At 49.1% G+C, this 13104-nt stretch overlaps 1 long non-coding RNA gene across 3 annotated transcripts in view; it reads left to right on the top strand.

Annotated features, from left to right (window-relative positions):
- The window catches only part of LOC146891416 (uncharacterized), a 30687-nt gene extending 20232 nt beyond the window's left edge, over positions 1-10455 (top strand). For 2 of the 3 annotated variants that reach the window (XR_014997280.2, XR_015735094.1), the window contains 2 exons: positions 8905-8955; positions 9230-10455. This is a non-coding gene — a long non-coding RNA (uncharacterized LOC146891416). Of the gene's footprint in view, positions 1-5897; positions 6919-8904; positions 8956-9229 lie in introns of those variants that run through there. The other variant, XR_014997277.2, reaches the window with a different exon arrangement.
- Positions 10456-13104: the final 2649 nt, after the last annotated feature.

Raw genomic sequence — 13104 nt, 5'->3', positions numbered from 1 at the left:
GGCTGCTGGACATGCATTTTGGTGACCTAGAGGTCAGCCTTCTTCAGAATATCCCCTCTAGCTTTTCTCCTAGCACTCAGGATTGGCTCGTGCCACCTACAGAGGGCTGATACCAAAAGAAAGTTCCAGAAACCCTCATCTGACAGGATGCTGCCTTTGGTCTGTTTCCAAGGCTCCACATCATATTCCTCTGCGGGACTGTCTTCTGCCCTCCCGTGCCTGTTTTCATTAGTGTCCAGCCGCTCAGCAGAGGCTCCTGGACCACAAGTTTCCTTCCATTTCTCACACCAGAGGATGGGTGGGAGGGAGCGCGAGGGGCCAAGTGGAGATGTGACCTCATTTTACAGTGAGTTCTGATGGACTGGGCATCGTTTTTGGAACCACACAGACATGGATTGGGATTCTGGCTCTGCAGCCACTCATAGCTGGGTAATTCCAGAGAAAATTCTTCTCCTCCCTGGACCTCAGTATCCTCAACTTGGCAGCAGGTGCCTGGGGCTGCTCCTAGGGCCAGGTGAAGTTGCACACGCCACTACTTGAGAGGCACAGGCAGGAGGATCAAGAATTCAACATCACTCTTCTGAATTTGAGCCAGCCCAGGGTGTAGGCGACCCTGTCACAAATAAACAACAGAAAACCTCTGTTCCTTGTGCAGCCACAAATTACACAGAGATAATACGGTATGCCCTGAGCTGACACATGGACTGCCATGCCAAGGATACTTCCCAGTGGCAGTTCCCTTCTTCCTCCTCTTCCTCCTCCTCCCTCTATTCTGTCCTCTCCTGCTCCCAGCCCTACCCTGATGCCCTGCTGTGGCTCTCTTGCCTAGGCGCTGAGAGAAGTTTGCGGAGCCTGGGTGGGACTCTGCCCTTACACCCCTCTGCTGAGTGCCAGGGCTGCTGAGGAAGGGTGTGGGCATAAATTACGCCCATCTGTTCTCTCCCTGCTGGGGGAGAAGAGAAGGTGAACACGCAGGCCTTAGTGGACGTTCTGTTTTTCTTTTGCAGCCGGTAGGAACAATGGGAAGGAAGAATGTGATCTCCATCAGGAGACCACCCCACCCTGCCTCCTGCTGCCTGCTCCCTTCCAGGGATGGCAGCCTTTGTGGGCCCTGCCGGTTGGAGAGCAGAGAGCATTATCTCAAGCCAACCCAGGAGGGACTCTGATGCTCACAGGCATTTCCAAGTTCATTGTTATTCATTAGTGAAAGCATTCATTTGTTCTTTCCATGCATGTGACCCAGAACCAGTGTGTGTGTGTGTGTGTGTGTGTGTGTGTGTGTGTGATTTGCTATAAGTTTGCTTCTTCTTGCCTCTTTTCCTGGGAGAGGTAACATGGAAATCCGTCTGTTTAGATGCCACGGTGAGATGTTCGTGTTGGGCTGTGTAAAGAAGGAGGAAAGGCTTCTCAAGGTCACTCTTGGATCACAGCCGAGAGCCATCCTCATTGTGGTCAGAGGGAAAGCACCTATGACACAGAATGCACCGAGTGTTTGGGTGGCGTGTGTGCCCACACTGCAGTGCATTGTGGGAGTGGAGAACACCTCTTCTCCTATGCCACTGGTTTCTTCCTCTCCATTGGCTCCTTCCCATTGTGATGAACTGTGCTCAGATCTGTGACATTAGAGCCTGTCCCCCTCCCCACCCCCCGCCCAGGTACCTCTGTCTGGCTCCCACACCATCAATTTCCTTCCCAACCAAATTCCTCAAAGATCTTTTCTTCCAATGCACAGACCCCATCTCGTTCCCTCCCAGTCACTGTCCCATCTATCTCCACTCTCAGGGCTTCCCAAGGCTATCCTGACGTCTACACGCCCAACTTACTAGGCGTTTCCTAGTTCTTAGGTCTGAGTCCTCAGTGTCACTGGTCATGGTGGATGTTTCTATCCTGTTAGCCACTTGGTTTCCATGTGTCAAGACCCCACATTCCTGACTACTGCTTCTCGGTTTCCTTTGCTCGTTTTTTTACCTTCGTTTTCAGATCTTTGTACACTAGGAATTTCTTCGGGTTGGGTTGTAGTCCTTCTGTAGGTTTTACATTCTCACACACACTCTCTAGGTTACTTAATTCAACCCCCATCATTCCATTACCCTCTCTGTGTTGCTGGTTCTGAAACCCAAGTCTGTCTGAAGGATCTCGAGGAAAGAGCCTAGCTAACAGCTCCACTTGGCTACTTCCCTAAAGTCCCAAATGCAACTACTGAAATCTGTTGCCCTCTCTTCAATCTTTGTACCTTCTAAAGAGTGGTACCCCGCCACAACCAATAGACCAGTTGGGTTGCATGGCTTCATCCTTCATCCTTTCCCATCACCCCGCCTCCCCCGTCAACATCTGAGCATTAGAAGTCCTACATTTTGGGAAACTTCTCATCCTGGGCACACTGGATTGCTCGGTCACTCCACTAAAGTCCAAAGATGGAACCATAGACCTTTCCCATGATCTACAAGGACTCACGTGATCTTCTTCCTGCCTTGTTTTGTCTCCCTTCCTCCTTACTCTCCTGCTCCCTGGCCAGCTTTCACTACTGATAGCATTTGGGGTTTCTCTTGTGCCTCCCCCATGTCTGGATTCTTTCTTCTTCCTTTGAAACGCCTCCACTTCCTTCAGATAACAGATCCAATGTCCCATCCCTTTCTCAGAAGGGTTCACTCTTGACATCTCCCTGAGAAGGTTACAGGAGCAGGTTACCCTACAGTCTCTTAGGACCTGGCTTCGTCTCTTTCACAGCAGTGGTTCCATGAATGCGACTTCTGCCTCTAAACCTCCAGCTTAGAGTTCCTGTCCTGGCCCAAAATGGGCTGTATGGACCCTGTGCAATGCGTAAGCGGCTTAGTGTTCTGGAGCCTGCTGGCAATGGCCTGCCTGAGAGACTTTGGCTGAGGGGACAATGTAGGAGGTGTGTATCCTAGAAAGGATGGGGTGACTCTATGGGGAAGGTTGGAGAGCCTTTGCCTATTCCGAAGATGGTTAAGAGGCACTGTTGAGGCTTTTACATTGTTACTTATTTTTGAGGCTGGCTTCCACATAGCTCAGGCTGGCCCAACACTCTGTATTCAACCAAGGCTTGCCTTGAACTAAACCTCCTGATTTACTTCCTGAGTGCTGGGACTACAGCTGTCTATGACCATCCCTGACTCCCACAGGACGAGAACAAAAACCAAGGACTAGGTGGGTTTTGATTTTTGTTTTCCCAGGATGATACTCTGTCCTTAGGAAGCAAACTGGCTTGGGCATATCACATAGGAGCAGTGATGAGGCCTGAGGAGGTGGAGAAATCTCCCAGGTTTTACCATGGGAAGAAAGGAACTTGGGAAGATGGCAAAGAGACCCCGTAGTGAGACACAGTCAATCTAACAACCATGATGGATGCTGGGAATCAGTGTGAGCGCTGCTATTTCTCACTCTCCTTGGATCCATTTTCTTTCAAGTAGGACTCAAGATGAATCAATGAAAGACAGAGAGAGACAGAAATCATTGCATACTTATGTAAAGTGTTGGAGCCCAGACAAATGCGCATTGCTATGAGCTAGGAGCAAGGACGGCAGGGTTCTATTAGAAGCACTGACTCACCGACTCTGTGACATTAGACAAGTCCCTGGTCCTTTCTGCTCTCAGCCATCTAACAGAGGGAAGAAATTATGCTGTGGTTCTTAGCTAGAGTTGTCTGGGGAGCTTTAAACGTGATAAACAGTCAGGCTCCACCCTCGGAGGTTCAGAGCTGATTGGGCTGGGTTTTGTGGAATCCAGACACGGGTACTGCATTTAGAGCGCACCAGGTAATTCTGAAACACAGCCTTCTGAGAACGGCCCCGGGAGCTGCTCTTGAATATCTCCCCTTGCACAGTCCTTGCGAAGAGTGGCCTTGCTGAGGCCCCAAGAACCTTCCATCCGCACGCCTGACTCACCTGCGTGCACCTCACGGTCCTGGCCCAGCACTCAGGCTCTGAAACAGGGGCAGAGCTGTTTTCAGCCCGGGCTGGAGGCAGCCACGCAATGTGCAGAGAGGCAGGGGGAGGGGGAGGGGCTCCTCGTGCAGGAACAGATTGAAGCTATTAACATTTGATCAGTTTGGTATTGTTCTTCTGGAGACCACAGCTCATGGGGCTGCTTAATAAATGTCTGGTCAAGGTCCAATCCAGAGCCGCCAAGTGGGTGTTGCTATGGTTTCTTAGGAGGTTGTTTCCCACACATTTACTGCTTCCCACCCAAGCTGTGAAAACCCTGAGACTTCCCTCTGCTCCTTAACTCTGTCCCTTCCCAGATGAGCCAGGGGAAGAGCGCTTCTTCCTCACTCTGACCATTGCTAGCTTTGCTGCGAAGCTAAGACCGCTCCTGAGAGAAGGTCCCAAACGTCCTCTGCCCAACTCCAGGTGACCCCACTGCCCAGTGGGTGTTATTCCAATGCCCAAGGTTTTAAGGTCCCTTTGTCTGGCTTTGTTGTTCTTGACTGAAGAAGAGATGGTGGTCAGAGGCTGGGGCTGCCAGGCAGGGTGTCTGTGTTTAAATGTGTGCCCTTCAACATAAGCGAGTGTGTGGGTTATTTGGGGGAGGGTATAGCTGAGCATGTACTTGCCAGAGATTGAATGGGCCTTTGGTTGTGTGTGTGTGTGTGTGTGTGTGTGTGTGCGTGTGTGTGTGTGGTGTCTGTGTAATGATGCAAGAGTGTACATGGAAAGAAATGGGAATACCAGGAAATGCTGCTATCTAAAAAAAAAAAAAGATTATAAAAATGAAGATTTACACCGGGTGGTGGTGGCACGCATGCCTTTAAACCCAGCACTTGGGAGGCAGAGGCAGGCAGATCTCTGAGTTCGAGGCCAGCCTGATCTACAAGAGCTAGTTCCAGGACAGGCCCCACAAAGAAACCCTGTCTCGAAAACCAAAACAAAACAAAAAGAAGAAAGAGAGAAAGAAGACTTACAAAACCCAGTAAAAAAACATCAGATGACTACAGCCAGCTTATGAGACAGAAACTTGGCCAAATGCAATTGAAAGTTTCTCTTCATTATCCTGATGGCTGCTCCTCTCCCCTCCAGAGCTGTTCCTGCTGTGAAATTAGTATATATTATTCCTAGATGATGCTCACACCCTGTTTGATTCATAGATAGACGTCTTTCAGCTTCGAATCCATAAAACACATTTCCATTCCCATAAATAGACATTAAGCTTATGTGTGTGGGGGTGAGTGCACACACACACACACACACACACACACACACTTACACAGATATTCCATGGTTGTGAGAGGGTGGGAAGGTCTGAGAACCTCTGTGCATGGAAAGCTCACTTAAAGTGAGGTGGCATCTTCCAGCTGTGTCTCCACTGGTAACTCCCAACCCTTTCTGGGCCTGTTTCTCATCTGTGAAACGGGATGTGGACCGGATGATAGAAGATGGGCAAAAGCAAGGGCTCATAGTTGGAACTCAATCATCTTGAAATTTCATAAATGTAACTATTAAAGAGGAGGCAAGAAACCCAGTCAAACTTATGACGGGAAACCCAGTAACTCAGATGTCGCTGAGCAGGAGGAAGTGGAGGTGTGCTGCCTTAGCTGGCCCCTCCCTCCCTCCCTCCCTCCCTCCCTCTTTCTTTTTATTCCTCTAATGTTTTCTTCTGTTGAAGCCTTTCTGGGTCTAAGCGGGACAAAATTGAAAAGGGGAAGCTGGGGCCCGACAAGGGACTGATTGGAGGCCCCTGCCTGCTTATTGCTAAATAGAACCACTTGGGGAGTGTGCACCCTTAACAAATCCTGGCTCTCACAAGGCCTGGGTTAAGTAAAGTTTGCTTAGAAATTCAAGGCTTGCTTCTGAAGTCAGGGTCTATAAGGAACAGATAGATCTAAATTCTTTCATTCATCCATGTATCTGATTACCCAGCTACACCCTTATGTTACACAGGTGGGAAAGAGCCCTCTGGTAGGAAACGAACCATGAACAGCTGAAGAGGGCTCACTGGCTGACATCCCTGCAAGAAGGCGGCACGAATGGACATGCACGCTCAGTATTCTTGATTCTGCAGTTTCTCAGGGGCTTCAGATCAGCTGAGTCACCTTGAGAGAATCCTAAGACAGAGAGAGACACAAGGTGCCCCAGAGACCACACAAAGACGGCATATGTGAACAAAAAAAACCAGACGGGTCGGGGAAAGGGATCTTGCTCTTTATTTAATCACTGATTTCATTACCAGGTACTGTAGCAGGCAAGGAGGGGGCCGACAATTAGCCTAAGTTAATCATCAAAGTGTCTATTGAGTCAACCTCATTATCCCCATTTCCCTGGCAAATAAACTGAGTCTTAGAGAGTTTATGGAATTTGCTGAGAATCAAACCCAGGCTTTTCTGACTCCCCGCTGCTTTCTAGAAAGAATTTTGTGGCCAGAATGCTGATGTGACCAGTTCATGGTAGTTTCCCATGAATAAGAAAGCAAGAATTTGATATCGAAGGGAATATTGAGAAAATCCAATACTAGATAAAATGCTCTGGTTAGCATTTGTCTGAGAAAACTCCCGAAAGCAAATTGTATGATTGGCCTTGAAAGACTGATCCATTTGTGCCAGGAAGCCCGGCTCTGCTCTCTTTAGAGGCGATCGTATATTCCTGGTCGAATGCTGAAGAAAGATACTTGAGACAAAAGCAAGCGGGAAATGCTATCGTACATCATGACAGAAGAGCCAAAATCTAAGTTTTATAAGCCTTCTGAACAGTTTGGAGCTGTTGTGATCTACTAAATAACGGAATGGCTACATAGCCCAAGCTGGGAGAGCAGATACCATGAGCGTGAAGGCTGTAATGGGGCTTTAAACTACATTTTAGGCTTTTTTTTTAATTATTTTTTTCTTCAGCCCCGAATAATCTCTCCTGTTTCCTTAGGTGGGTATAGATCTGAGTTCCAATTTTATAAAAGTTCAACTGAATTGGCGTTTCCTGTGGCCTAAAAATGTCTTCAATTAAAGGCGAGGGAAAAAATGTATTTTTTTATTAAAAAAAATCCTCATCAAACTGAAAAATGGCTGAAGGGATTTTATTCAAACGTTTCCCCAAAATTCACCTTTTGCCAAGACCCAGCATGGAAAATTTCAGCCCCAAAGGATCACTCGTTGGCAAGTTACCCGAGCTAATGAAAACAGAACGGCATAAAGGGAGTCTGTGTGGAGCCCGAGCGATAGTGGCCACTGGAGCCCACATTGTATGAGAAGAAGGGCTTCATTCAATAGCCCCCCCTTTCATGTCTTTTTTATCATCAATATGGATGAGTCTTGGATTTGGAGTGGTCACAAACAAAAAGCAGTTACTTTATTAATATGATGTGCGCCATGACACTATTTCGGTAGCTTTCTATACTTCACAACTGAGTTCGGAATGTACGTATCGTACACAGAGAGGTAAGACTTCTTTCCAGGAGAGTTGATCCACACGTCCATTCATCCATCCACCCGTTTACTCTCACGCTCATTCATTTGCTCGTTGGTTTCATGAGGGTTTGTTGACTGCCACAATGAGTGTGGCACTTTAATCCAAGTGAGGAGCACTAGGGTAGGCAAATAGAGGGGGGGTCCCTGCAGTCAGGAGTTATGGGAGAGAAGGAAGCAGAAAACAACTGTGGCAAGTTCTCGGGGGGAAGCTCAGACGAGGTGCTGAGGTAGAGAAAAATCTAGACTAGCGCCTATAGTGATCGATGAGGAGGGTAATGGAGGGCTAAGGCAGGATTATAATTCATTATCCAGAAAATATTTAGAGAGCTGCCACCATTTCCATACTGACCAGGCCAGTCACCATTTCTGTCTTCAGGTGTTTTCCGGGTAGAAGAAATAGCCTGATCGATGTTACAATCATTAGTGACACACAAGGGGAGTAGAGGGGATGCTGACTGTCCCGGGTGTCTTCTTTGATGGCTTACCAGTCCATTAGACGTTTGTGTCAGTGACGTGTGGTAAGCTAGAGCAGAGGATGGACCAGGACTGCCGTTAGGGCGCTCGTGGCTCGGTTGTGTTTTCAGCTCATCCCTCCGAGATCCGAGGACCCCAGAGAAGAAGCCTTCCCTCAGCAACAAACCTGGCTGGGACCGAGGAGGAGTTTCGGGAATAGTGGATACTTCTCTGACATCTCATCTTTTGGAATTTAGATGAGCAGTTAACAACCTGGGCTTCTGGAAGTCAGTTGTCTGGGTTCAAATGCCATGCTCAGACGTCCTTACTGTGGAAGTCACAGCAGGGACAGCGACACCGACCTTCCAGGAATACAATAATGTGACTGACACTAAGGCATTGACCAGCACATGTGGCTCTGATGCATCTTGATCTGCTGTACCGCTCTTCCCCAATCCCTCTATCCATTCAGTCTCACAGCCATGGGTTGAGGACAGGAATTGTCAACCAGTTGGCTGGGAGCTGCAGAATCAGTCAAACCACACTTATCCTTGGAGTCTCCCCCCTCCTTCTCAGTCTTTTTCTTTTTTTCTTTTTAAGCCAAATTTCTTTGCCTCTTCCACCCAGATAACTAGCTATTTTTCATGTTTGTAATGAAAAAGAAAGGGGAGGGGTAGAGAGGGGGTGTCCAGTCCTTTTTCATCAGCACATCTGGCCTTTTAGGTGAGAAACTCTGCCAGAACTTTTGGAATATCTTGTTGCTTTAGACAACGGAAGACAGGGAGACTTCTCATTTTTAATTGGAAGTAAAAACTTGTTTATGGCTCAGAATGAGGGCAGAGCTGAGAGTCTGCAGGTCACCATTGCTGAATTGGGTTTGGGGAGGAGGGACAGCAAAAGGGAGCTGGATTCCAAAATGAGAAATCACCATGGCACTGTTGATGCTACTGAGTTGAGGTGGTGCCTATTGGCACATTGATTCCTTCCCCCAGCCTCAGTTTCCCTTTGTGTAAAATAAGACATCTGCACCTCTTGGACAGGGTACTTGGTTTGACACGAGGGCGTGGCCATGGGAATGCCAGTGCAGACAGGTAAGTATGGTGCATAATGAGGCTTGCTGGTGGGAGAGAGGAGGAGCACATCTGGGCAGGAGGAATGTATCCTCTTTTTCTGTTTTCTGGGTCCCTGCACAGGAGGAGGACTGGAGGGAACTGGCTTGGGGGTGTGTGGCATCTGCTGGATGGCCAGACTGGGAAATCTACATTATCTCCAACTATTAGGTATTCAGCGGGTGCTGATGATAATGCATCTTTTCTTTTCTTTTCTTTTTTTTTTTTTTGACAAATGTTGCTTCTTTGTTTCTAGCTCTGCCACATGTTTACAAAATCTTTGCAACAGGCAGCTGGAATCTGGAACCACCGTCAAAGGAGGTAGAGAAGCCTGCGCAGGCACCCAGTGGTGTGACTGACTCCAGGGAGCGTGACTGGAGAAGGACAGCTTTTGGAATGGCAGCTTGTTGTCACCTTCCCCTGAGTCAAAGGCTGTCCTAACAACTCCCTGGGGGCGTCAGGTTTTCTTGGCTACCTTCTCAGGGACCATCCTGCCCTGCTTTCTCCTTTCCTAACTCCAAGGAGGCAGCACGCAGAACCAGAGACCTCTGAGGACGGGGAGGGGAGGGCTTTGCGAGGTGCCTGGGTCTCCAGGTCAAGGCCAAGGGCAAGATCTGCAGCGCAGGCGGTCCCGAGCTGGCTGGCGCAGCCACAGCTAGGATGCTGCGCGGAGCGCTGCTGGCGGCGTCGGGAACTGACCAGGCCGCGTGTGAGCGCCGGGATTCCTGCTCCGGCCTTAAATATGCCGGTTATTTTTATCTCCCTACGTCAGGCCAGCGAAGGCCATCCCACCAGTGGCCGCGGCGGGCTGCTACACAATGTTTCCCTTCAGTCGGGAGGGGAAATGGAGGGAGGCCAGACTTCCTGATCACATGATGCTGAAGTCAATGAAAAAAAATGAAGGGGGACCCCTCCCTTGCGCTGGGGTGCGCGGGCCAGGGCCCCCCACCCACCCCCTCGGGCCGCGCGGCCGGGGAAGCGCAAGCTCGCGGGCGGGCGCGGGGCCAGGCTCAGGACGGGGCAAACATAAACACCAGATCGGTGCAGTAATTGGCGGCTCCGAGATCGCTGAGGAAATGAGAGGCTTGTACGAAACATCAGCCGACAAGAAACGGGGTGATGTCAGACAGCCTTCCAGGATTAGAAACCCTTAAAAGCTCCAAGCCCGCGGCGGCTGCGGAAAAGCGCGCTCTGGCTCTGGCTCTCCGGGTAGGAAACCCGCGGGTAGCATACTCCGGGCTCCTCTCTTCATCTCTCTTTTCTCGTCTCTTTCTCTCTCCTCCTCTAGTCTCTTTTCCTTGAATTCCCTTTTTGTTTTTAAACTAAAAAGAAGGGAAAAGACGTCAATTTCCACATCTAAAGCATCTTGTTCCCCGCCCCACCTTGTGTATCCTGTTACTTTTGGATCAACAAATCCTACTCAAGTCAAGGAGTGTAAGTGGGATAAATAAAAGTTTAGCGTCTGTTGTTTGAGTTTCTTCAGTCTCTTTGAACATTTTTATCTTGCCACCCCACCACCCACTCCGGTTTGCTTAGACCTGCAGGTTGCAATGCTTAGCACACACAAGAAGTCCCTGGCTGTCTCTCACTCTCCAAACCAGAGGGCAGTGTAGCGAACAGCCAGAGACAGGCACGGTGTCCTGACATGCTCCCCGGCCCAGTGAATCTCCTCTGTCTTTAAGGTAGAGATTGAGCCGCATTTGTTCATTGGCTGCACGCACCCAAAACAGTGCCTCTCTCCCAGGCTTTTCTCTGTCCGTGTTCGCCTGGATTAAAGGGAGTGGAGGCTGTTTGGAAAGGGCTCGAGCCCCTGATGAGGAGAGGCACCCAAGGCACATTTTTTAAAAAAATGATTTATGTTCACCTTTTCTCAGATAGGAGCCCAAAGAGTGCGGTGCTCGTCTTTGCCGTAGGTGAGCTGGTTCCTAGCTTTGGGACATTTTGGAAACCTCAGATTTCATCTTATTAAGTCCCCTGTGTCACCTCTTTACCTCTAAGGCAAGTTTGTTCTGTCTTCCAGGGACCCAGGAAAAGGTCACAGCCGGGCCAGGTTTGTACAACCTTAGAACAACGGGCCTTATTCCAAAGGCACAGTTCAAGGCTGCTTGTTTTGACAGATACATGGCCAACGGGAACCCTCTTCCCTGCACACTGTTGAATCTTGGGATTGTCCCCTCTCATGGCTGACACTCAGTCACTGCAGACAAGTATGCCTTCGGTTATACCACCCCCCAGGTGGGAGATAATAGCTGTTTGTCTAGCTCCCGTGGACATGTTTTGGCCTTTGATAGATATGCTTGTGTGCTCTGATTATCCCACAGGGAAGCCTGTGTCCTTTCCACCCCTGTTGCCCTAGGTTATCTGTTGGTGTCTCCATTTCTTCACACCAGAACCTCGGGGTCCTGACTGATTATTCTTGTGCACATGCCCTGTGGCTTGCGGAGAGCTTGGAAGGGGACAAAGACAGAAATAGCTCAGGTTTTATGTTGATCTACGGCGGCATGAGAAAACAGTAAGCCTTCCTCAGGCCGACTGTCCTCTGATGGTGGTCACCCCCATCTCCCAGAGACTGAGTCCCATCTTAGCCTTCTAACTTAGCTTTGTACCCTTCCTCAGGCAAGAGTCTCAGCTTCCTCAAGGGCCAAGTCAGAGCATGCTCAAAGGCTGTTGTGAGCATTAGATAGGACAAGCTATCCTAGATAGCCCAGATTCTGTCACTAATCTTAGATGGTGCTGTTTATTGTGATGGTCCCAACCAGTACTTTGCACACTTGGCCCTATTGGCAAATGGTCTGGAAAGAGTCTCCTCCCCCCCCCCCCATCCCTTCCTCTCCCTTCCCTCTCTTCCCCCTTCCATCGTGTAGATGAGGAAGTTTGAGGTTCGAGAGGTTAGGTGATTGCTCAAGATCACACAGATAAGTAGGGAAAATATCTCATTTGTCATCTCCTTAGGAGAGCCAGCAGGTCAGCCCAGCATTTGGATGTTAGAAATGAAAAGTGTTAGATTCCAACAACACACACATAATTTAGAATAATGTCACCATTTATGATTCCGGGCAAGCTTGCTGGTCCAGGGATGCTGAAGTCAGGATTTTCAGGATCCAGTGGGGTAAGGGGGAGGTGGGGAGGGAAGACTGGCCGTAACCTTTTAAACCCACTTTGCCTACAAGTGGCCCAGTTAGGGCACAGAAAGGCTGGGCACATAGCTGACACCACACAGCGTGGGAAAAAGCATCCCAGCTGGAGCCAGACAGGGCTCATTTTCTTCTCTCTTTCCGTTTGCTCCACGATGAGATTTTCTTCCACTGGCACCATTGGGGGAGGGGGAGGTGTACAGGTGCTCTAAGACAAGCCCCGGGAGATTGAATGCTTCCTGGTCTGCACTCACGTCTGGCTCACGGCAAACGGGTGACAGCTCTGATCTTTGCAGCCATAACATTTCTTGGGCAGCTATCTCCCACAGTGTTACCATTTCTAGATCAGCCTTCACTGAAAATACTATTGCTGTTGCTTTCTGTCCACATAGTAGCACCCTGGGAAAGCATTAGCTTCCCCTTGATACATCAGGGGAATACATTTCTCTCTGAGCTAAGTGGGCCTAGGGAGTGGCAGAACACTGGGGGGGGGGGCGGGTGTCTCCATGTATTCATTTGAAAAATGGGATAAAGGAAGAGTCTTTCCTCTCTCCTTCTCTGGGCTGGTATAAATCAGAGGGGTCTTTGAGTGTAAATGGTGGGGGTATGGTTATGCTGTCATAACCACATAGAATTCATTATCATGACCTTCTGGCCTTGGGCAGGCTACACACAACTAGCTCCAGGGGCCAGTTTAGGAGGAAGTAGGGCAGGGTGGGGTAGAGAATCGAGAAGAACTCTATCTGAATATTTGCTGAGTAGCCTCTCTGACAAGCCCTTGACCTGCCCCCTTTGTTCATTCTTTTGTATCAACAAAGCCATGATTCTGCAAAGGCGGTGTTTGCGTCTCAAATGGTAGCCTCCAGCGAAAGCCCTAAGCCTCGAATTGGAGCCCATGGCTTTATGTGTAAAAAGGTCTTTATAGATGCCATGAAATTAAGGATCATTAAAATGTAGGTTTATTTTATGTTTTAGTTATGTGTAGATGCGTGTCTGT

Source organism: Myodes glareolus, chromosome 16 (genome assembly GCF_982192425.1).
Source record: "Myodes glareolus chromosome 16, mMyoGla1.1, whole genome shotgun sequence".
NCBI classification, from domain to species: Eukaryota; Metazoa; Chordata; class Mammalia; order Rodentia; family Cricetidae; genus Myodes; species Myodes glareolus.
The sequence above is the reverse complement of the archived record's forward strand: the minus strand, read 5'-3'. Positions and strand labels throughout refer to the sequence as shown.